Source organism: Micropterus salmoides, unplaced genomic scaffold, assembly GCF_014851395.1.
Source record: "Micropterus salmoides isolate LMB-PRFRI ecotype aquatic unplaced genomic scaffold, ASM1485139v1 Ms_hic_scaffold_4, whole genome shotgun sequence".
NCBI classification, from domain to species: domain Eukaryota; kingdom Metazoa; phylum Chordata; class Actinopteri; order Centrarchiformes; family Centrarchidae; genus Micropterus; species Micropterus salmoides.
In genome coordinates this window covers 4,332,133-4,358,391 of record NW_024043372.1, presented here as the reverse complement: position 1 = coordinate 4,358,391, position 26,259 = coordinate 4,332,133, and the positions used below count along the sequence as shown (strand labels likewise).

At 40.3% G+C, this 26,259-nt stretch overlaps 1 protein-coding gene and 1 long non-coding RNA gene across 2 annotated transcripts in view; both read left to right on the top strand.

Moving 5' to 3' along the window:
- Nucleotides 1-11,760, top strand: part of LOC119886082 (butyrophilin-like protein 1) — a 164,589-nt gene extending 152,829 nt beyond the window's left edge. The window contains exon 8 of the mRNA XM_038696608.1: nucleotides 9,163-11,760. The gene's annotated coding sequence lies outside the window, so the exon portion shown is untranslated. The remainder of the gene's footprint in view (nucleotides 1-9,162) is intronic.
- Nucleotides 11,761-19,167: 7,407 nt separating this feature from the next.
- On the top strand, nucleotides 19,168-21,126 carry LOC119886110. The gene is made up of 3 exons (XR_005441448.1): nucleotides 19,168-19,230; nucleotides 19,384-19,476; nucleotides 20,720-21,126. It is a non-coding gene; the product is annotated as an uncharacterized LOC119886110 (long non-coding RNA).
- Nucleotides 21,127-26,259: the final 5,133 nt, after the last annotated feature.

Here is a 26,259-nt window from a genome sequence, read left to right as displayed (position 1 = left end):
CTCACTCGGTGGTCTTACCGACACCTGTTACTGGTCCCTCATCGAAGGTCCGACTGACACCAGTTCCAAGGTCTCCGTCGGTGGCCAGACCGGTTCCCGCTCCCCGTGCCCCGTCGGTGGACCGACCGGCACCAGCTCCGTTGGTGGCCCGATCGACTCCTGTTCCCTCGTCGGTGGTCCGACCGGCACCTGCTTCGCCGGTGGCCCAGCCGACTCCTGTTCTTCCGTCGGTGGTCCGACCAACACCAGCTCTGTTGGTGGCCCAGCCTGTTCCTCGTCCTCGTGCTCCGTCGGTGGTCCGACCGGCACCTGCTTCGCCGGTGGCCCAGCCGACTCCTGTTCCTAGTGCCCAGTCGGTGGTCAGGCCGACTCCAGCTCCTCGTGTCCTGTCCATGGTCCCCTGCCCAGCTGTCCAGTCGGTGGTCAGACCGACTCCAGCTCCTCGTGTCCGGTCCATGGTCCTCAGCCCAGCTGTCTCGCCGGTGGTCCTCAGCCCAGCTGTGCCTCCAGAGCACCCAAGCTTTGGGTGCCGACCTCCGAAGAGGTCTTGCCGTCGGCCTCCTGCTCGGCCCCCAGTGGGTTTGCTGCCTCACTGTTGGCCGTCCTGCCAACCTCCCGAACTCTGTGGCCCCCCTGTTCTGCCCGGCCTGTTGAGTCGACCTCCGGCGCGGCCTCCCGAACTCTGTGGCCCCCCGGTTCTGCCCGGCCTCATGGGTCGTCCCACGGGACGCCCACCTGAACTGTTTTACTCTCCTGGTCTACTCGGTCGACCTCCGGGTCTGCCTCCTGAACTGTGTGTTCCCCCTGATTTGCTCGGCCTGTCGGGTCATCCCCCGGGACGACCTCCTGAACTCCGTGATCCCTTTGGTCTGCACGGCCTCCTGGGTCGCCCTCCGGGACGGCCTCCTGAACTGTTCTGCCCCTCTGCCCTGCCCTGCATGTTAGGCCAAGTGCCTTACCTGCCCTGTTTCCTGGGCATGATCTGCCTGTTGGGTGGTTCCCCCGGACTGTTTTGTCCCCTTGGCCTGCTTGTGCGACCTCCCGAACTCTGTCGCTCCCTTGCCTTGCCCTCTGGCCACCCTCCTGAGAGTTCCTGGTCTGGCCCTCCTCCTGTCCTCCCTCCGCCCACCCTGGCTCGACTTGCCCTCCTCCTGTCCTCCCTCCGCCCACCCTGGCTCGACTTGCCCTCCTCCTGTCCTCCCTCCGCCCACCCTGGGCCGGCTTGTGCCTTGTTTTTGGGCTGTTTTGTTGACCGTCTGGAGACGCTCGTCGGTGGGGGGGTACTGTCACGCTCTGCCGGTTGGCCATCCTTTGTGTTTACTTTTGAGTTTGGTATCTGCCTTGGTATGTTGAGTTTTGGGTTCTGTCCTGTCTAGTGTCCAGTATCTGTTATATAATCTGCTTGTCATGTCTAGTCTCTGTTTTCCTCTGCTCTCTCTCTGCCTCGTTAGTCTCATGTCTGTCACCTGTGTTGCTCCCGCCCTGCTCGTTAGTCCCTGTGTATATATACCTGGTGTTTCTGTCTTGTCCTTGTCCGGTCATTGTTCATGTTACCCCCCAGTCTGTCGTGTGTGTACTCTGTGCCTGTAACCAGCCTTGCTTGTCTCGTCTCGTCTCGTCTCCCTGTACTTTTGGATTTCTGTTATTCAGCCACTCACCTGTAAGTGTGCTCGCTTTTGTTTGTTAAGTAAAACCCTTCGTTATACCATACCTGCTCCGCTCTGTGTCCTGCTTTTGGGTCCTTCAACCTGCTCCACCCTGCTCCACACCACCGATCGTGACAGGATCATAGTACACATTTGTGCATTGTCTTGTGTGAGTTACAAATAAATTCCAATAAAAACTTTCATAACCATGCAGCTCTCTCATTAAATACTTGGCCTCTGCTCATGTTTCCCCCTCTCCATTTTAGATGTTGACAAAGGACTCAATTACTAGTCTCTATTACATTCCTTGTTCAATGTCACTCATTGGCACTTTACCTGAATTAATGTTCTAATTTGTGTTTCAGACCTAACTTTAAGAGACCGATCAGCAGATATAATTGGTGAGTGATGTCACTGATCTCTACATCTGTAATGTGTGCTACAACTCTCTGGGCTTCAGGATCATTGAAACCTTTTATACCTTCATGTTGACTAATCGTCACTGAAAACACCATTTATAAATCATCACTAGAGATGGACAGCATGTCCTATGCAGAAGTCGAACTCCTCTTGACACTAAATATCAATACATCTCATTATGAGATATATATTATTAAATATTAGATCTACAGCAATGTATCTGACAAAATACATGGTTTAAATATTCTGGTTTTGATGTTACTGATCTCTACATTTTTAAGACACAGACACACAAAGTTCACTCTGAGATACTTGATGTGGTTCTTTAGTCCAGCAGCTCAGCTTCTACAGACTATTTCACTGATTCAAACAAACATTAAAATGGCTCCAAGTTTATTTCCTGTTAAACGTACACTTAGACCCGTGCTGTGTTCTTAGAGGCACCTGCAGTGAAACTACCTGTAGCCAGCAGCAGCACTGTTTGACTGATCAGTTGAAGCTGATGTAACATCTGAAGATGTTTTGTTGTCTTGGTTCATTATGTTAAAAAGACACTGTTTGTATTAAAGTGATGATGTTCTGTCAAACATCTTGAATATCACCCAGCTCTAAGGTCACTAAGTTGTAGCACAGACATTGCAGATGTAGAGATCAGTGACGTCAAAATAAAGACTCACCACTAAAACACACTTTTGAAACCCTGTATTTTATATTTGAATTTAAAGCAACATTTTCACCTGAACAATCTGTTGCAGCGCTGCTATAAATTCCACCTTTTCCTCCAAGTTTATGTTCAGTTTTTGTTGACTTTGAGATATGTGTCTTTATTTAGTTAAAGGTGGTGTTGTATTACAATAAATTATACTAAAAGGTGTTTCTTTTATTTCTTTTTTTGACAAACATGAGTGGTCAGAATAATAGAAACACCTCTGAATATAATGCAGTCCAAAACAACACAATGACTAATCATCATTAAAGAAAACTTAATGACAGAACAGTTGTGTTGGATTGCATCAGACTGTACAGGTGGACCTAATAAAGTGGCTACTCACACAGTTAGGGGTGCACATGCTTTTAAAGACCCTGTTTCATATTTTATAACACATGTTTATTTTACTTTAGTGTGACAACAGATTTCATGTGATGTCATTTCAAGATAATTTTTTCAGCTCAACAAATGTAAAAATTGAGTTTGTCCAAACGTCTTCACTGTATCTGAGCTTCTGTCATGATATGAGTCAGAAACAGTGTTTGCAGCTGTAAATAGTTTCCAGACTTTTGGTAGAAGTTAGAAATGTTTGAAATATCATGTCCTATCTAACAATGCTGGGAGGAGCAACTGAGGCTGATACTGTGCTTTTCTGTTCCTCTGTGTTTTTCTGTTAAACACACTTTAATCCTCATTTACAAGCAGAGAAGAGACGAACAAGAAACATCACAGTGTTACATTTATAATCCTGTTATTGTCCTTTTATAGCTGATGTGTCTGTTTACTGTGTTCACAGGAGCATCTCCAGAGCCGTCTGTCAAGATACTTGAACAAACAAATGATGGGATGCTGCTGCTGTGTGACGTTCTTGGTGCTTTCCAAAACCTACAGTAGAGTGGCAGGACAGTGCTAAAAAAATGGTTCCTGCTGAGGAGCCACAGGTCTCAGAAAGAGGAGGCAGCTTCTACATCACCTCCTAACTACTGTGATGAAGACCGACCGCTATCGCTGTGTAGCCACACAGGAGGAGATCACATCAGATTTACTGAGACCTTTGTGCCATTCAATGGTGAGATTCTTCCTGTGGTATTTTATATTTTATAATTAAATTGTTCAGTGTTATTTTAAGTGTCAGACTGAACACAAAGCAGGTTGTGATGAAGACGTCTGCAGAAGTGTAAAAAGTTTCAAACTGAGTGAAAGCTTACTCTTATACTGAGACTCTGAGACTTCATGAATCTACAGAGATGAGAGGAAGAATGAGAGGGTCTGCAGGGAAATAACAGAAAGAAACTCTGAGATCAGTCTGATCAAACACAGGAACACAAGAATTTAGTAAACTTCACTCACAAACCCAGTAACAGATTTATAAATGGCTCCTGTCAGTGGGTGGGACATATTAAGCAGCATGTGAACATTGTGTCCTCATAGTTTATGTTAGAAGCAGGAAAAAGAAGCTGCTGAAAAAGTGGGTGCTGGTCCTGATAGAAATGTGTCAGAACACAGAGAGGAGCCCAGGCCTCGACTGGTCAGGGCTGTTTTGGCGGCTAAAGGGAGACCTACATAATGACCAGCAGGTGGTAATAATGTTATGGCTGATTGGTTTATAATTAGTATCGATTGCAGAAAGAAAGATAAATAAATAAAGAATAATAAATATTTGTTGATATCTATTAGATCTACAGCCATCTATCTGACATGATAGATGAGGAGAAATCTGTGGTGCAACACTGTTGGATCACTAGAAGCTGATGAAGCATCTGAAGATGTTCTGTTGGCTTGGTTCATTATGATAAAGGACTGTATGTATTAAAGTGATGTTGTTCTGTCAAACATCTTGAATATCACCCAGCTCTAAGGTGACTAAATTGTAGCACAGACATTGCAGATGTAGAGATCAGAACATTAAAATCAAGACTCTCCACTAGTTTCTCCTGATGTGTCTTTAAGGTCGGACTCTGTGGGTCACGATGTAAACGGCACATCAGCCTTTTAAACTGTTGGTGAAACTGTGTTCAGTCAGACTCTAGCACTGCAGTAACGGCAGCACGCTACAGATCACAACACAGAAATCAGCCAGCTGCTTAGTCTGTAATCTCACTCCCTGCAGTTACACTGAAAGATGCTTTTGTTGTAATTACAAGATACATTTTCTGTGATTTTAGCTTGATTAATGTTAAAATCAAATATAAAATATATATCATGATATTGTGTAGGGTTGCAACTAATAATTATTTTTATTTTTGATTAATCTCTTGTTGTTTTTTTATAATTAGAATTTTTTGTTTATAAAATGTCCCAAAAATAGTAAAAAGAAAAGATTCCACTGTGTATTCGAGCAGGACGACATCAGCCAAGATCAAACCTAATCACTTTACCAGGTGAAATTCATCCCAGTGATCTTTTCTGAAAATAGTTTTAGATGTTTACATGGTGTTATTTTAATGTTCATAGACTTTAGCAGCATGGTCGCCTCAGTAGTAGTTCTGTGTAGTAATAACCAGTGTGCTGTACATGATATACAGTTTACATTCTGAGTGTGACTCTAGGTTTGTTGTGTGTTTCAGAGAAACTGTTTGAGGACACGTGCAGCAGAGGGGACGTCACAGGATGGTTTGGTGGAATCGTTTTAGGAGCTGTAATTCTTGCTGCAGTTCAGCTTGCTAGTAGCTACAAAGCGCATCACAGTACGCTGTAATAAAGGTGAGTTTATATAAATGTATCAACATATTCATCATGTGCAGACATCAACATAACAGATACTTAACAGAGACCGTCTCTCGTCACAAGGTTATCGTTTTCTCAGATATATTATGTTGGACGTTTTGCCTTTATTTGACAGGAGCAACTGAAGAGAGAGAGGAAACCTGGGAGAGAGACAGATGACATGAGCAGAGCATCTGACCTGTGTAATCCAACCTTAGCGCTCCACCAGGTGAGCTACTGAGGCGCCCGTTAAGTTCGTATTTACATTTATGAAAAAGAAAATCCACTGAGCCTTTATTTATTTGTGAGGCCTCTGGTTCTCATTCTGATTGTTAAAAATAAATATAACAAGTTATAAATACATAACTGTCCTTTAAATGGATGGTTTGATTTCACAAATGTGCAAGGAGACATCTGGGTAATTTTAGACTGAATTTTGTGTACAGGGTACTAAGAGTCAAAAACAAAGGGGAATAATGGGAAAACATATTTGATGGTCAGAATGGTTTTATCACTGCAATATTGTGATACAAATTTGGTAATATGGTGACATTAATGAGGTAATATGGGTTGATGTTGTCCCACTATTATCGGCTACTATAAACACAATACCTTCAAGATCACGTGCAAAACATCCCGTGTTGGTTCAAGGTAATACTGTCCAAATTAGAGCCTGACCAACATGGGGGTTTAAGACCAAACTGATTTTGATATTTACGGATTTGATATATCGGCCGATATTCTTTATTTCCCTTCTCAGAAACACTCAACATAAACAAAGATTTTCTCTGACATTTGTCATGTGTAGTTATGAGACCACATCAAGATAATGTGACATAATGCAGTTAAAAAAGAATTCAGAAAGTATTTTAAAAAGTCCAGCTGATCTTGTCAGCTGATTGCAGTGTTTTCTGGTGGATTTGTGGCTCAAGAAGGTGTTAACAACAGGGGAGCTGCAGATAATAGATAAGATAATAAACACTGATTCAGATTTATCTGATATGAGCCTTTATCGATTTATCGGTCAGGCTCTAGTACAAATTATATGTTTAATGCTGTGACTTTTTACCTGGAAACAAAATAACCCTGAATCATGTTTCTGTTTAATTTCATAGTAATTTTCTGTCCTTGCACAATGTAATGTGATGTATATCTGTTTTAAAGAGTGCACGTCTGTTTTCAGTATTGTTAAGTCACTAGTGACGTCAAAATGACGTGTGAAGCAAACACACTGGTTCACTCAGGTAGTGAAACACGTCTGCTCTGACAGGCCACTCTGGCTTTGACAGGTTTGAATCTTGGAGGGCGGTATTCTCATAAAACTGAACGATGGAGAAACCGTTGGTTATAGTATTCTGTGAATTTTGATACTTAATGGAATACTATTATACCTTCACTTGAGTAGAATTTTGACGACTTTTATGGTAAACATAATACTTCTATCTTTCTGAAGTGAAGGGAAAGTTAGCTGTATTTAAAGCCAATTGTTCATTCAACGTGCGGTAGATGGTGAAGAGGCAGAGTTTCTGTTCTTTGAGTGAAAGCTTCAGGGTTCAATCTGAAATCTGCTAAACCTGTTGTAAAGAGGGTGAAAAGATAGACCAACGAGTCAAAGCTGGAGTTACAGGCCTGCTTTGACTGCACTGACCGGAGTGTTTTTGAGGCTGCAGCCACCGACCTGGACGAACTAACCGACACTGTGACATCTTACATCAGTTTTTGTGAGGACACGTGTGCAGAGTAAAACGTTCCGCACATACAACAACCAACGCCTTCAGAAGTGGAGACAGAGTCCTGTACAACCAGGCCAGGAACACTCTGACTAAGGAGTCAAGACAGCAAAGAGATGCTACGCTGAAAAGCTTGGAAAAAAGCTTCACAGCCAGCGACCCTGCGTCAGTGTGGAAAGGCCTGCGGACCAACTACAGGAGACCATCCCCCAACACTGCTGGTACTCAACAACTGGCTGATGAGCTGAAGGGATTTTACTGTAGGTTTGAAAATCCCACAGTCACACCTCTCCCCCACTCCAAAACCATCTTCATCATCCATGAAGTCCTTTGAAAGCCTGGTGTTGGCCCACCTGAAGGACATTACAGGCCCCCTGCTGGACCCCCTGCAGTTTACCTACATGGCTGACAGGTCTGTGGATGATGCAGTCAACTTGGGTCTGCATCACATCCTGCAACACCTCGACTCTCCGGGGACACATGGAAGGATCCTGTTCGTGGACTTCAGCTCGGCGTTCAACACCATCATCACGGACATCCTCAGCACCAAACTCACCCAGCTCACTGTGCCAGCGGATCACAGACTTCCTGACTGACAGGAGTCAGCAAGTGAGGCTGGGAAACATCACATCCAGCACCCGGACTATTAGCACTGGCGCCCCCCAGGGGTGTGTGCTCTCAAACCAAAAAGGACAGGAGCAGACTACAACGGATAGTCAGGACTGCAGAAAAGATCATCAGTGCCAACCTGCCCTCCATTCAGGAAACGGGCAGGAAACATCACTGCAGATCCATGATGAACAGCTGATTTCTGACTCACAGTGTCAGGAACAATTCTTGTGCAATAACCCAGTAACTCTGTCTCTAATCAGCCACCTGTTTACTGGTTACCACTTATTAATTATTCATCATTCTCTATTTCAGTGCTGTAAATACTGTTATAGTGTCATATTGTAGATACTGTATACAAATCCACCTACCTCAAGTCATAACTGCTGCACAAACTACTTGTGATGAACTACTGATTCTGATTCAAATTAAAATTCTGTATCATGCATTATTAAAAGTATGGGGTATGAATGTAAGTGGTTTCAGTAGTGTCCGCACAGGATGATGGCTAAGTGTGTGTAAGGGTGTTGGAACGAAACAAGGTAATACCACTAAAGCAAACATATCCAAAAACCAAACCAAAGGTGGAAGAATCAGTCAGCATCAGTCAGCAGGGAGGTCTGTCCCCTCAACCCAGCAAAAGCTTTCTAAGAATGAGAACAGGAAGTTAGAAGTACTGTACAGGGCAATGGGCCCCGGTGCCCAGAGTTACTGCAGTCAGTCTCAGCTCTTCACCTGCAAGACAGAGAGAGATTGGCCACACCCACATATAACCTCACAGGGCGTCACGAGGAGTCCACACACTGTAGCCCCCTTTAAGGGTAACTTCTGTGATATTACTGTATTTGTCAGTGGAGTCTGGAGACTTGGAGCAGAACGATATAGTGATTCTGGCTGAACAAAAAGTACTTTAAAAAGTATATCTCTGTAGGGATCCTTTCCATAATGTTGTCAGAAACTCTCTAGTTAATGTTCTTTGCACAGTTGCCCACAAGGGTTACGTTGGTTTCGCTGCTGCCGACTGCAGAGCTCTCACTCTACACTGGACCAATTTATAAAAATGTAATGGTCAGTTGTTGGTTAGAATCACTCACATTCTCCTGCAGCCTCCTTAATGACTGACAGGTCAACCTCACTCTGACAGATCAGTGAAGATGTAACGAGTTTCACAAAGGCTGTTTTTATCACAGGGAGTTTGGATTAATTTTATCTTATCAGTTTTTCTGATTTTGTTTTTATTGTTTAGATCTCCAAACATTTCTGAACCCTGTTTGTTGCTTTGATTGTTTTTTTTACTTGTTTTATAATCATATCTCATTTGTATTTTCTCCTCTCTCCATAGACTGTATAACAAAGTAGACACCATGACTTCACCTGCTGGTTTGTGGACTTGCCTTTTTGAAACCTTGAATGTGGCATATTGGCCGTAATCATTTGGGGGGGGGTTTAAACAGAAGGGACCAAATTTACGCTAATCAGGAAAGTGTTTACTCAGGTGATAAATCGAGTGGAAAGTCGGGTCATTTTCATTTTGACTTCTCTGCAGTCAGACTTGTTTTAGAGGTTCCCTCTTGCCTCTCTCACACTGTTGAGTGAAAACTGAATTATCCACTGGACTGTGTTAAAGACATGATGGCACCTAAATGAAATAGAAGAAGTTACACACATATCTCAACAAAACAGAGCTTTAAAAAGGGCAGCTTGCAGCTTGTAAAATGAGAAATCAACATTTTCAGCAGTTTGACTTACAGCAGCTGGTCTGTTCCTGATCCTCCTTGAACCTCTGATCAGTACTGACCACTGCAGATCCTTTTGGAGATGCTATGACCCAGTCTTCTAGTCATCACAGTTTGCTCATCTCAAAGTCGCTCAAACCCTCACGCTTACCTATTTATCCTGCTTCTAACACATGAACTTCATGATGTCTCATAGCTCTATAAACACCAGACATATGATAAACACATTTAGGGTCCCTGTCCTACACCTGATGCAGAGCACCACGAAGCACCGACGCAATAATTTTCCCGTCCAGCACTGGCGCCCAGGGGTTTACAGCAGTGGTCGGCAATGGGCGGGTCAGAACTGCACTTTTAAAATAAGATTACAATGTGAAAGATTAATATTATAAATCTATATACTTTATAGTATGCTTTATTATGGTTAGGCCTACTTGTAGGGGTGTGACGAGATTCGAGATTGGGTTCTCGAGATGAGATTTTAACACTATTTTAATTTTATCTTTAATGCTGAATTACATGAAAAGTTTAAGCAGAAAGGCAAGGCAAGTTTATTTATATAGCACATTTCAACAACAAGGTAATTCAAAGTGCTTTACATAAAACATAAAAGCAACAGGGAAATATAAAAAAAGTTTAAAAGCATCATAGGGAAATTGAAAAAAATACACATTAAAACAAGTAAACACTTTATTTCCTGCATTCTTGAATGTTAAGTTTTCTGAATACTTACAAAGATCAATGGCATAGAACCGTTGCAGCCAGCACAATAAAGAGATTTACAATAAATGACCAGCAGGTGTCGCACTGCACCTCCGTCAGCTGTGATCACCTGGAGCCACTGTGTTAATTCTACAACAGCAACATTCATCCTACCTCAAATGGTCTAGTTAGGCTTGGTTTTATACTCGAGACTGCCTACATTTGTACAGATTCCTGAGTAAGAGAGAGGGGGTTTGGACCTTTGTAGCCATAGATTAGAGTCTGTAGCTTCTGTCGATCTGTCCAAAATAGCCTAGACGGCAGATCCAAGCCAATAAGACCAAATAACCATATCATATTTTAATAGCTTACTATTGTACAGGTTTCATCAAATTTGCAAATAAAACAACTGCTGTATGGAAACGCAATGAACATTAAAAGCAAATTAAAATAATAGAATGTGATTAAATATGACCTCCTCCGCTGTGTCAAAACAGCAGCCAGCTGTAGTTAGCTTATTAACATACATGTGTACTCTCCTGTGAACACATTGTCACTTATACATTTGTATTTCACAGCGTGAGAAAATTCATGTGTGACTTGATACATGTGAAAAATCAATGTCAATTGCGTGAGTCTCGCAATTTTTACCTGACGAGAAATCTCGTCACGTTTTAATCTCGTCACACCCCTAGTTACTTTATTATAATGATCAGATTTACAGAATTGCAGTAATGGCGACTGAAAGTGGTGAATTATTTGACCAATCTTGGCCAAACATAGGAATTTAAAAAGACAAGCCAAGAGACGAAGTACAACCTTTTTGAATGATGCACCTGAGCCTTTATTATAGTAAAGACTTATTTTAACACAAACCACAACTTTTTAATTATTCCTCCACTACACCATTTCATCCACTGTCATTCATCACAACGACAAATTCATGTTAGTTTAATCTTTTGGTGGAACGAACAGAACGAGAATATTCATGTCGGACTTGATGTCGAGTAAAAATGAACCAAATTGTGCCTTTTGTTTCGTCCCAGGTGTGAAAAAGACTTTAGGCAGCTAGACAGGGTCAGGACTGAACTGCTGTGAATGTTTAATTGTTTGATTGTTTAAATATTTTAATATGTATGTAAAGATAAATGTAATGTTACTTTTGTTTTGTTATTTTATTCATCACTTTATATTTATCACGGTGTCAAGAAGGAGCTGCCAGTTAGTATTTATGCTGTTTCTGCACTGAGAACAAGACGTATGTATCATCATTTATTAAGAGTCCAGTATTCCTCTCTGGATATTATGTACAGAATGATGTGTTTTTTACAAATATATTTTCATGTCTACAAAAAGGCTTTACAATCATTAACCCCTATTTTTATTTTGAGGGAAATAATTGACCCAACACCTGTTTTTGGATTCTCAAAGTCTTTGAAGACAAAATGAATGTAAGCTCTTTAAAAATCTGTTTCTAATAAAATGCAGTCAATCTATAAAAACAAGTATTTCAAACTCATTTCATGTTTATACTTTGAGTTATAGAGTTAAAAACAGTCACATCAGGGATTTCCAAAATTCCAGGTGAACAACTTTTTCAGTTAAAGCTTCAGGCTTTAAGCTCTCGGACACTTTTAGACAAAGTTTATTTGCTGCTGGACATTTCTTCACAGACTCTCCCTCATTGATCTTCAAGTTAAAGTTTATAAATAAATCTCAAAATTTGTCCTGAAATTAAAACTGCTTAAAACCAATTTTCTGACCTGAGTTTCACACAGAGTATTCAGTCTGTGTCGGGGGTCCTGAATAAGCCCAGACAGGTTTTTGTCCTGACTGTGGGTGATGATCACTTTCTGCTCTCATTGTGTTAATATGTTCAGACAGCAGGAAGATATGCAGTTATTCAGGAGGAATGATTTGGACAACCGTTGAACCCTGTGGTCACAGGTGGAAGAAGTACTATCAACAAAATACTATACTACTATAAAGTATGAGTCTTTCTGCAGTAAAAAGTCTCCTGTGTGATTTTATTAGTTACTGATTTATCAGCGTTAGAAACATCTGCAACAGCTGCTCAAGGTTTTAATATAAAGTTATTTAAGGCCAGTGGTTCCCAACCTGGGGGTCAGCCCCTTCAGAGGGTCACCGAAATAAATGAGGGATCTTAAGATGATTAATGGGACAGGAAGAAAGAAACAAACCGATACACAAATAATTTGAGGCAGAAAGAGGTCAAATTATCCAACATTTCTCAAAAAACACACATTTATTTAAATAAAATAAAAACTATAAAATATTTAAGGGGAAAACCAGAGCAGTGGTGGAACTATTTATTTATCTTTTTTTTAGTGTATGTATTGAAATCCTTTCTTTAATTTCCTTCCATATTAAGGGGTTATGCTGCATTCAGGCTCTGTCTGCAGAATGGGAAGAACAGGACAAACACCCTTATTCAGACTTTGTGTTCAGGCGTTTTAAAAAGTTCCCTCACGTCACCTGTTACAGTCATGGAAGGTTTCAACTTACAGGGTATTATCCCTCTTATATATGGCAACTTAAAAATATGCTTTATCTAATCTACAAAAACTTTTTACAAATACACACTGAGTTTATCTCCTTCCAGCCAATCAGAACGGAGAATTCTCAGTGGTCATGGCATCAGAACTATATTTAATCTGTCAGCTGGAGTATACTGAACTAGTGAGCATATAAAATAAAAGGCATTGTTATAAAGTACATCAAAGCATCCAACAGGTAATAAAATCAGCTACAACATTTTAAATACTGCTTTAATGTGTCAGCACAAATAATCCAATAATACCTGAAAGACCATTTTGTCTGCATTATTTTTAATAAATTCTGCTGATAATGTTTTTCTACTATATAGGTTGCAGGACCTTTACACTTTAACACAGTATTTTTACAGTTATTGCTTCATTTACTTCAGCCTGAATGGGTTTGACATGATACAGCAGACTTGCCAAATGTTGAACTCGTAATGCATAAATGGTTCTGATTATTAACAAGTTAGTACTTAGCATTAACAAATTAAAGACCAATGAATATCATTTTTCTTGCACTAGAATTGAATTAATGAAAACAACCTACAAAAATTAAAGTGATGCAATTAGAATTAATATTATACTAGTGGTAAACTTTATAGTATACTATTATTTGAAATTATGATCAATATAGTAACAACACTAAAATTATATAATCAATATAATTATCAATCAAATAATCAAAATAATATCACATTTTTTTATGATTTGATGAGGGAACTGCATGGACTGTACATATTCATAAAGTACTAGACAAAGGTAGGAAAGTGCTAAATGTTTTGAGGTGTGTAGTTGGAAACGAATGGGGGGGCAGACAGAACAGCTTTGAATGCAAATACTGTGATTAGATTAGATTACAGTTGTGTGGTGTATGGATCTGTATGTCCCTTTAAAAGTTAGACAACATTTAATATCAGCCTTTGAGATCATGTTGAGGAATATTTAAAATGGGTCCACAGCAGCACCTCCTGGTGGAAATAGGAGAAATGACATGAGAAGAATAATCACTGAATTATTTACAGGCCGTAGTGAAGATCAGCCAACACAACACACTTTGATGGGAAAAGAAGAGGAGGTGGACAGTGACACAAAAAGCAACAGAACTTAAATGTAACCATTGCCAGTAATACCACATTGCTTACTTCCTGAAGCCACAGTAGATTTTACATTATTAGTAAAGAAGAACAATATTTTGAATTCACAGAACCCTACAGGAATATATTAAGCTACCGCTGTGACGTCCAGACCTACTCAGATGCACCAAAGAGTTTAGTTAATAAAAAAAAAGAGCAGCTTTTATTGTTCCAGATTAGTGATGAAGTATCAGTGTGCACAGGAGAAATGTTTGCAGTTTCGTTAGCAGTGAGGTAGATAGAGGAAATTAGGCCACTGGGGCGATCATTTGTTCGGACTCAGATTCATCACAAGCCAGTTTACAGAGCAGTGGCCAGACGGTTTGACAGAAGTACAACAAACAATGTGCAAAGTTCAAACGATGCGTCTCACAGACATCATTAAGGATACCAGCACATGTCAGCATCAGAGGAAATCAAATGGAAGATAAGGCTGCAAAGGAGGCTACAAAAGTGATTACATTGATGTTTTTGTTCAAACTTCACCAAATCCTGATAAATGTTGAAGGAAATGATTTTTATTAAGTTCATAACATGTTTTGTACGTTTGTGTATTGAAACTGAAGTGTTAATACCTGTAGCTGTCACTGCAAAAGAGTAAAAGTTCTCTTGAGTCCGCGCTCACTGAGAGGAGGAAAGGATCTTTTTGCTGGTCGCTATTAGGAATTTATTTCGTTTTGTAGATAATACAACATAACAATATGCAGTTATACAGTGAATGCTAGTCTTAAGATGTAAACATGCAGCCGTGTCGTTCAAATATAAACCTTGTAAATACACTTTAGCAAGTCAGGCTATAAAGGAGACACGTGTCTTTCACTGCTACGGGGTTATGTGTGTTCATGTGTGTGAGACAAGAAGAATGACAAGATTCCAAAAAGGGGAGAAGGAGGAAAGTAATATGGTGTGTTGGACCTTTGAGGAGGAAAGGGTATGTCTTTATTATGTGTGTCACAGAGGCTGTATAAGAGAGCTGCCCTAATAAGTTTCTCCTGTCAGGAATAAGGACATGTTGCTGCAGTTTGTAGGGTGTCGCAGTTGAGAGAAGAACAACTGCAATTGGGAACAAACAAAGTCCAGCGTCAGCATTGTGACTGAGTTCCCTGACTGGTGAAAAAGAGTCAAGGACTCACTTCCGTTTTTTACAAAAAAAGAGGTTGTGCGGCAAAGTTATAGTCATTAGTATTAAATACATTTAACTGTCGACTGTCAGTGTATTTGGGATATTTAACTTAAATGATCTCAGCTAACAGTAACTGAGGTTATCAGCACCGTTAACTAGTCCAGTAGATTTAAGGTCCTTCTCCAACATGTCGACAGTTCAGGAGCTTCTCTCCTTCTGTTTCTATCTGCTGACTTTGTCTGGAATAACACTTGGACTTCCAAATGGTAAGAAATCTCCACTACCTTTAACGTTAGCTAGAAAACAACGCTTCTGTCACATTCATCCACATTGACAGTCAGAAGATATTATATAATTACTAACATTAAGTTTACTTGTTAACATCCCTGCATATAAACTGTTAAGTCATCACAACAAGTTCAAAATAGTTTCACACCTGTAATTTGTTGCATTTCAGTTCTGGTTCGGTTCCGGTTTGTCAATCTGTCTATATTGTTCTGTTTTGTTTATAGTGTGTATATTTGTGTTTTCTATTCTGTAGCCTGTGTTTATTATGGTTTTATTATAGTATTATTGTATGAGTAAGCACATCGTGAGCAATGTGATTCTGATTCTGTATATTTATGTACATTACCAGTCTACATCTTACCTGTCCAAAAACTGGTTCTCATTAACTTACTCAGATACATTTAATAATAATAATAATCCTTATTTGTAGAGCACTTTTCAAAAACAAGTTACAAAGTGCTTTAACAAGTGTAAAGAATAATACAAAAAAAGATAAGAGCATGAAAATTTAATATAAAATTAGTAAAATAGAATAAAATAAAAGGGATAAAATAAAGTCAAATAAGATCGGGAAAGACTCTCCTATAAAAGTATGTTTTAAGAAGGGACTTAAAAGAGTTCACTGACTCAGCCGACCTGATTTCCTCGGGCAGGCTGTTCCAGAGCCTCGGGGCCCTGACAGCAAACGCTCTGTCCCCTTTAGTTTTCAGTCGAAGCGGGTGCGCTGAAGCGCAACAAAGCGCTGGTGGCCGGAAGGCACATTATATTACATTCAACAGCCATTACAAAACGAGGAAGTTCGTGGACCACGCGGCATACTGTGCGTTTTGTTTTAATTGAAATAACGTTAGATGTAATGTTTAGTATTAGTGTATACTTGCTCAGGGACACGATGGTGGATGGGTCACAGTGGGGAATTGAACCCGGGTCTCTCGCACCAAAGGCAGGCGTACATTTATTTTGAAATATCTCAGCTAACAGCAAGTGAAGTTATCTGCACCGTTATCGTTAATTTAAGTTACTTCTCCAACATGTCGACAGTCCAGGAGCTTCTGTTCTTCTGTTTCTGTCTGCTGACTTTGTCTGGAAAAACACCCGGACTTCCAAACGGTAAGAAACATAATGAGCACAAACCTTCACATACGAGGAATTTGCTTTGGTGATGAGGTGCTACACGTAGACAAACATACAGCCGACGTAAATAAATGTAGAACTATATAAATATGGAATGGACAATGCAAGTTATATAATAATAATAATAAAAAGAATAGAGAAAAATAATACAACTGTTAGCAGAGAAAGAACAACGTTGCACATATTTACATGTGCATTACTCTGGGTTTGTGTTGTGCAGAAGTAACACAACGGAAGATAATATTGTGTACATAGCTGCAGATGGGAAGAATCTGTTTTTGGGGTGGGAGGAGTCAGCTGCAATCTTTCCTGCTCACCTCAGAGTCCTGGAGGAGTACAGGTCCTGAAGAGAAGGAAGATTGCAGCCAATCACCTTCTCTGCAGAGTGAATGATGCGCTGCAGCCTGCTCTTGTCCCTGGCAGAGGCAGCAACGTGCCAGATGGTGATGGAGGAGGAGAGGATGGACTCAATGATGGCGGTGTAGAAGTGCACCATCATTACATTTATTACATTAATATACAACTTGTTTATATTGCAGTACATGTTATTACTACAGTAGTCTTCCACCGTATTATAATGTATTCATTTATATTATAGTATATCATGTAAAATTATAATTTGCAAAGTAAATACAGTTTTTAAGACAAATGTAAGCGTAAAAGCACAAGTATCTTAAAATTGTATATAATGACAGTACTTGAGTAAATGAGTATGTAATACCAGTGCACAACAGTGAAGGTAGCTAATTAGCTTCACCTCTAGATAAAGATTATTTAATTATTAAACCTGACCCTCCACAGACAGCGTCCTCCTGGTTCATTAGATGTTCAGAGTACTTTGGGAGCTGCCCACAGGCTGTTGTTAAAGAGCCATCCAGAGTAGTCCAAGACCTTTTCATATTTGGTTTCATCATCACTACTGCAGAGTTGTGGTGTTAAATGTATTTTGAAATGTCGTCATGATGATCTTCATCATTATGATACAGGACAATGTTTGCATTAAAGTGTACATGCAGATCAGAGACATTAAACTCAAAACTCTCCACTAGTTTCTCCTGATGTGTCTTTAAGGTCGGACTCTGTGGGTCACGATGTAAACGGCACATCAGCCTTTTAAACTGTTGGTGAAACTGTGTTCAGTCAGACTCTAGCACTGCAGTAACTGCAGCACGCTACAGATCACAACATCTCACTCTCACTCTCACTTTAATCCTCATTTACAAGCGGAGAAGAGACGAACAAGAAACATCACAGTGTTACATTTATAATCCTGTTATTGTCCTTTTATAGCTGATGTGTCTGTTTACTGTGTTCACAGGAGCATCTCCAGAGCCGTCTGTCAGGATACTTTATCAAACGCAGGACGTGGCCCTGCTGCAGTGTGAAGTTCGAGGTGCTTCTCCTAAACCTACAGTAGAGTGGCAGGACAGTGCTGGAAACAAACTTCCTGCTAAAGAACCACAGGTTTCAGAAAGAGGAGGCAGCTTCTACATCATCCTCCAAACTACTGTGAAGAAGACCGACCGCTATCGCTGTGTAGCCACACAGGAGGAGATCAAACATCAGATTTATGCTCAGACCTACGTGTTTATCTGTGGTGAGATTCTTTAGTGTTCCTTTACAGCAAGTTTTCTTCACCTCGAGTAGTTCACCTGTCACCTGCTCGCTCGCGCACACACTCTCACACTCACACACAGACAGCCGCCCATCTGCCCCCCAAAGCAGTCAACCTGCAGGTGTAGAGATTTGACGAAATATACGCACTTTGGGGTGAACATGCTTTTGAATTATTTGAATTTAGCTCAACAAAAGCTAAATATTAATCTATAAAATTATATTTTTGTGTAGGGCTGCAACTAACATTAATTTTTTTTTCTTTTTTTTCATTATTCTTTTTAATTTTTGTTTTTAAATGTCAGGAAATAGTGAAAATGCCCAAAGTGATGTCTTCAAATTGCTTTTTTGTCCAACGAAGAGTCCAAAAAAAGTCCAAAAAGATATTCATTGTACAGTGATAAATGGGATTAATAGAGGAACCGTTACTAAAAGTTTTTCTGACTCTTACATACAGTGTACTGGGTATTTTGGGGACAAAAACTACATTTGTAGTGCTCTAACTGTTTGTATTGTTTTCTTATTACTGTGTTCACAGGTGCAGCTGCAGAGCCGTCCATCACGATAGTTGATGTCACAGAGTTTGGGGTCCTGCTGCAGTGTGAAGTTCGAGGTGCTTTTCCTAAACCTACAGTAGAGTGGCAGGACGGGCTGGAAACAAACTTCCTGCTGAGGAGCCACAGGTCTCAGAAAGAGAAGGTCACTTCTACATCACCCTCCAAACTACTGTGAAGAAGACCGAAAACAACCGGTTCCACTGTGTAGTCCAGCAGGACGACATCGGTCATATGATCAGTAATAACATCACTTTGCCAGGTGAGATTCATTTCAGTGGTTTTATCTGCAAGTAGTTTTACATGTTCATAGATTTTAGCAGCATGGCCGCCTCAGTAGTAGTTCTGTGTAGGTAATAACCAGCGTGCTGTACATGATACAGTTTACATTCTGAGTGTGACTCTAGGTTTTGTTGTGTGTTTCAGAGAAACTGTTTGAGGACACGTGCAGCAGAGGGGACGTACAGGATGGTTTCTTTGTGGATTCTCTTTAGGAGCTCTACTGTTGCTGCAGTTCTAGTTTTGCTTGTAGCTACAAAGTTCATCACAGTACGCTGTAATAAAGGTCAGTTTATATAATGGATTGTATCAACATATTCATCATGTGCAGACATCAACATCACAGATACTTGACAGAAACCATCTTGTGTCGAGATGGTCTCGTCCTCTCAGATATACGGTATTAGTTTTTTAAAATTTTATTGCCTTTATTGGACAGGAGCAGCTGAAGAGAGACAGGTAAACGGGGAGAGAAACAGGATGACATTCAGCACAAAGCTGGAGGTGGAATCAAACCCTCACGCTCCACCAGGTGAGCTACCGGACTTATGTTGTAGCCTTTATTTATTTATGAGGCATCTATCTATCTATCTATATAAAAAAAACTTTTGTTTAAACAGGAAATGTCCCATTGAGACACAGTCCTGCAAAGCACAAATAAAATACAATTTTTCAACCATGAGCTGAAAAACAATACATTACGTAAATTAAAATACAAGACAGATTTACACACAAAGTTTACAAAATATTTACATGGACAAAAATGCAAAGAGTTTAAAATATATTAAAAAAACAAATAAGGACTAAATGTAGAGATCTACCTTCCGTTAATTAAAACAACTGCATATGTCCATCAGAATATCAGATATTCTTTTTTTTCGCACCAATCTTAAGCTCAGACTGGAGTTCATTCCTGGACGAAGGGCCGTAGTAAGACAGACTCCTCTTTCAAACAAAGTAGTTCGTCACTAGATCTTAAATATTTGCTTTGCATATGAACAAATTTTAAACAGATATAAGAAGGCAAAAATCCTAAAATAGCTTTATAAATAAAAATGTGCCAGTGTAGCATCCTGCGCTGTTTGAGTGACAGCCAATTTACCCTACTGTATAAGATGCAGTGATGTGTCTGATAGCCAGCGTTTGTGATGAACCTGAGAGCCGCATGATAAAGAGGGTCAAGCTTTGTCCAGCCGGATACCCAAGTATTATAAGTATCAACAAGTTCAATGGCTTCGTCTTGGTTGTGTTAATAGCGAGAGCTGGGACTTTAGTATTAGTAGGTGCAAATATCATCACCTTTGTCTTGTGTGCATTTAAAAGTAGCTTCAAATGAAACGGGGCAGATTGTAATGAGGCAAAGTCTGACTGCAAATTTGCACAGGCAGTCTCGAGTGTAGGGGCACAGCTTCTGGTTCTCATTCTGATCGTTACAAATAAATATAGCGAGTTGTAAAACATAACCGTCCAATAAATGGATGATTCGACATTTTGATTTCCCTAAATGTCAATATTTCGTCTTACAGAGTCTTTAAACAGATCTAAAAGATATTTACCCCATTAATGTCACCGTATTACATTTTTAATCCAAATATTGCACTTATATAAACATTTTATTGTCAGCTGCTTACCATATTTTTACCAATTACTATAATATTGCTATACTAGTAGTTTTGCATTGATGCTATCTTTAAGGGCAGGTTCACACCAAAATGTCCGTTTTCTGAATTGAAAGCAAGTTGACTTTATGTAATATATACTTTTCTTTTCTGCAGGTTGTCCTGAGCAGGGAAACAGTTATCATAAAGATCTTCCAGAGCTGCTGTGAAGGTGTGTGTGAATCTGTAGACTGAGTCACGCATGTTAGTCACAAACAACCAAATACTGTTTTGTTGGACCATTTACATTTACTCATCTGGCAGACGCATTTATCCGAAGCGACTTACATTTGAGGAACAACATACAAGCGTCAACAGAGCATCAACTACAGATCTACAACTGACAATACATACAAGTAAGAGCAGCAATAAATACTAGTAGAGCTCATAGTTTATATTAGTATTGGCAAGTTCGAGTCTTTTGACAGACTCGTTCATTCAAATCTCTTTGTTTTTTTGAGTCATTTCGTTCATTTGAACTAGGCTGGTTATTGCGGCGCTGCAGCCCTCTAGTGGGCGATTAAAAAACAGCGCCGTTCTCAAACACGGAAGGCTGCCTGGCTTGCTTTAATTGACAAAGTATAATGGACAAATTCACCTCTTGATTATTGTATATCATCATTATATAAACCCCCCTGGGCCCACAGCCAAATTCAAACCATGTAAAAAAAATATGCTGTCTATATGTAATCACCACTACTCTGGCTAAATCCGTCCATTGTCACAATCTTTCCCGAGTAGTATACAACCAGACCGGCCATAAAGGCTGATGTATATAATTACTATAATTATCTCTAAAGTGCTCATTCATACAGCAGCCTAACGTCCTATCCAGGAGTAAAATATTAATATCAGATTTGCAGTAAATATATTGAAGTAATAAGCTTGATACACTATATGAATAAACACACTCTTATTAAAATTCAACCAATTTAATAATAATCTGGATCGAGCCACCAAGTTCTTAAAGAACTCCAGCACAGAGAGAGGAACAAAGAAATATTAACACGTTATATAAATGCAGCAGTTTGGCAGGTCTGGACGCAGATGGGCCACATCAGGTCCAGATTCTGCAGACAGAGAAACACACATGAGCACGTCGCTCTCAAACACTGCAGGTTGTTCACCAGTCACGAGCTGTGAAACAACAGCTCGGCTCTGTTGATGAATAAAAAGGAAAAGTTACGTTGCGTTCCCTGGCAGACCTGGATCAGCTGTTAGCTGTTTACAAAGCTAACGCTAACGTTGCTACGTGGCTGTGTTTTAATGTTTTAATGACCGGGTCTGTTTGTTTTGAGAGAGGAGACGACCTCGGAGGTAATTCGGCTCCAGGTAGAACCCTGTCAGGGCTCTGAAGTGGACCCAGAACAACTCTCATCAGCTGTTAGCTGTAAACACTAGCAAAGTTACAGTAATAACTATAACTTAGCACAACATCACTGCGCTGTAATAACGTTGTGCTTTGTTAAATGTCACATACTTAACAAGAAAGCTATATAATATCAGTCCAGTGACTGTTACCTGACAGCCGACCTGCCTCTCTTTCTCCACAGTAGCTGTCACGTGACAAATGAACGACTCAAACAGACCCACAGTTGAGAGTCGTGAACTAATCAGTTCTGTTTCCTGTGCTGACGCAGCTGCCGTGTGACGAGCGAACGTAAGAGTCCAAGATCCTTCACGCATGCGTGAAAATGAACGAATCACTCACTGAGACGACCCGTTCCTCCCGAGTCATACACACGACTAGGTCTAATGAACGAAACGTTCTTTGAACGACACAACACTAGTTCATATCACATCATTGGAGTAAATACCTAGCGAAGGAAGAGTTAACAAAAAAAGTGCAAAGCAGTACAAGATAATTGTAGGGGATAGAAGAAGAAGAGCACAGGAAGTGCATGTTAGATGTTAGGAGTTAGGTGTTATAAGAGGAAGTGTTCTCGGAAGAGATGAGTTTTCAGGAGCTTCTTGAAGTTAGAGCTCTGATGGCGTGTGGTAGCTCGTTCCACCACTGTTGGCAGCATTAGTGACTTGAATCTGATTCTGGAGGCCACGGGGAGCCAGTGGAGGTCACTGAGTGATGGAGTGACATGAGTCCTTTTGGGCTGATCAAAAACCAGATGCGCTGCTGCGTTCTGAACCATTTATAAGGGTTCAGAACGCAGCAGCGGACCAGTAGAAGAAATATTGTCAGCACACTGTGGCTCCCTTAAAGGGATAGAAAGGTACTGTAATCCAATACACTTGTAGTTAAATATAGCGAATATTTCCTCAGTGTGCTCCGGTTTTCCTGCACAGCCCAGGCTCTGCAAATGGAAAGCAAAGAAAGTTGTTCCAGCCAAGAGCGAGAGAGAGATCAATTAACCGGTACATTAGACCGCTCTGGACTCCTGGCACTATTAAGAAACAAGCCCGTCTGGCACCAACAACCACGCCACATTAAAAGTCTCTTAAATCCCCTTTTCCCCGGTTTGAACTTCAGCAAGTGTCCTGACCCCGTCTACTTGATTTAATGCATTAAGTTGCTGCCATGTGATTGGCTGATTAGCTATTTGTCTAAAAAGCGGCTGATCCGGTGTTCCTAATAAAGTGGCCGGTGAGTGTAGACTTCTACAATTGAACCTCTTTATGCAGTCAGTGGAGTCGCCACCCTGTTGGCCTTTAAAAGTATTCAGCGCTTCACCCAGAGATTCTCTCATGCGTCTCTCACACTGAGTCAAAACTACTGAATTATCCACTCGATGTTGTTAAAGACATGATGGCATCTAAATGAAATGGACAAAGCTACATACGTATCTCAACACAACAGAGCTTTAAAGGGACCTGGTAAAAGTAGAATGGATCAAATCCAAATATTATTTCCACAAACTCAGGGGCTAAAACCAAAAAGAACAGGTACCCTAAATAATCAGGTGGCTTGTTAAACCAGCAGATCCCAGATCTGTAATGTAGCCTATAAAATGTAATGTTTACCTTAACCATGTAGTGCCTTCAAACATTCAAGCCCGCCAGTCCACGCAAAGTCTGGATTTTGGCGGCTGTTTTGTGCGCAAATTTTGTCAGAATATTTGTGTCGGAGGAAAAATCAACAAAAATTCTTTATTTTGTTTTTTGTTTGTTTGTGAAAAGGTGACTGAACTTTACTGAAAATGTTTGCAGGGAAAATCTAATGTTACTTTTTGTAATTGGAGTTCAAAAGTATGTATTTGTAGTGAGAAAACTCAGTGTTCAAATAAGCTACTTAAATGGTCAGTCCTCAATGAATGTATAATTTAATATTATCATGGTGCCAAGGAGTCAAATACAATGCTGACTGTTATCTTAATCTTGCTGGTGCTGTTTTTGAACAATACAGTGTCATTAGCTTGAATGTATTCAAATTAAATGAAGTTAATTCCACGTATATTATAGTGAATATACAGCTGAACCAGTCTGTCACTTACATGTTAATATGTAATGGTTCTCGCTTTGTTCTAGCAATTGTTTATATTGAATGTGCTCGTTTCTCTTGAACAATGAGCACATTATTCATTATGTAAACAATGTATTTAGTTATATTTCCATTGTTTCTTAACAAGCCACTGTGTGTATTCTTGAGGTCAAACATGTTGAATTTGAAGATCCCCTATCTCATGTTTTAAGTCACATAAAAGTGACCTTATTAGAATAATAGTTGTGTTCTTATCTGGTTAAAAATGACTGTAAATATGTTAATTTAACGTTTCGTCCAAAACTGCGCTATGATTGGTCCAAACTACACGTGATGTCACACAGCATGCTTGTTACTGTACGAAGTTCCCAGTCGGTCCCAGACCTGGTGAAGTAGCGACGGCTGCTCCAAATGTGTTCACCTTCATTTCCTGTCGTCTACTGAATAAAAGCATTAATGTCACACAGACGTACAGTCCTTTCTTATCCTTCCTGTCAATATTCTGTCTTTTATCTTTTAAAGAAAGATTTTTCTGCGTGGATCTGGTGAATCAGTGTAAACGTTACTTCTCTCACTATATTAGAAAACAAATAATTAAAGGTAACGACCACACTTTATCCCAAGGAACAGTCTGTATATGCTATTCCAGTATGATATTCTGTTAGGAACAAACCTTTAATCAGTTTATTATTGATCCGTTGCTCTGTAGAAAAGCATAAACTCCCACAGCAGCATCAAAACTGATATGGGAATTTAATACTTTGCCAAAACGTCTGAGTAGCTACACAGTCGAGGAGAGAGGAGTAAGTGGACAGTAGCGAAGTGGAAGTGATGGAAGAGCAACAGCAGGACGACGCAAGGGCTTCCTGTCTTTAATCTCAAGACGCCTGCTGTCGTGTTTCAGACGCATCAAGTGGATAAAACATTCAGGTCGGCCGCTACCTGACCTCCATCCTCTTTCTACATTGGGCGCACTGATTTTGGGTGTTGTCACAGCCAAGTTGTTGCTTTTTGATGTTGTGTTTTGTCATTCTCAGGGTTACACTCACTATAAAGAGTTAAAGGAGGGAGGCTTCCTGAATCTATAGACAGTTTATTACACTGGATTGAAACAGGAAATACAAAACAATATTAATGTAGACAACACAGGTTATAATATGCAACATGTTTCCTTCCTTCACTTTTGAACAATCATAAATACGTGTGAATGACAGTGTTGAACAGTTTCTACAGATTCTTCAGAAACTTTTCCAAGGCTGCATAAACATTTGCTGATCGGTCCGTTGTTGTGCCTGCATGGCATTAAACCTTCTACCCTCTGCCTTCTGCTGAGACCTCATCATGTTCTCAGAGAAAGCGTTGGGCTTGATGGGTTCGATCCACATTAAGCATCTGCTCCAGGAATCTTCTTTGTTCTGTCTGACACCAGAGAAGATTTCACTTTCCTCTTCCTGGACTGACTTCCAGGAATGGGCGGTCAGGGTGTCACTTTTTGTCTTCTGCCTCCACGTCAGTGGAGTCCAGCGACTCTCCTCTCTCCCGTCCTGTGGTGCAGCATCTTCCCCTGTCAGTAACAGCAAGTAGTTACTGAGTAACGCTCATCAGAGACTGAACATGTTAACAGTGGTGGTAGGAGTAGGCTGTAGCTGTTCTCCGAAGCTGACCGGGAGGCCACTGCTGCCAGTGATGCATGCGTTTATCAGGAGAGTGGCATTAAGTAACGTTTAATATTGTTCTGTAAAAACACTGAATACTGCTTTTATTAGTGCATGTGCACAAAAACAGTAGTTCAACAGTCGTGAAAGCATTGCTTTGTTTTTATTTCAGCCAAAACCATAGGCCAACTTCTTGCTGCTGATATGAATATGCTGTTAGTTGAACCGTCGGGAGAGATATTTATGTAGTTAAATACTGTATACTCAGAGCCTCTGTGGCAGCATCATCTGGTCTGAGAGGCTGTTGACAGCTCAGGTTACTTATTGTAGTAACGAGTAACCTTAACATAACTTGTTACTTTTAATACCCAGTAATAAGTAATGTATATTATCCCTTTTAAGTAACAAGTAACTTATTTAAATTTCTGAGTAACTTGCCCAACACGGTTGTTTTATAGTAGCCTTGTAATGGTAGGCAGATGTGTTTTTAACAGTAGTAATAGTATAAACAGCAGTTGTTGTTACAGTGATATTATAAGCAGGAGTATTAGTAGTAGGAGTAGCTTAGT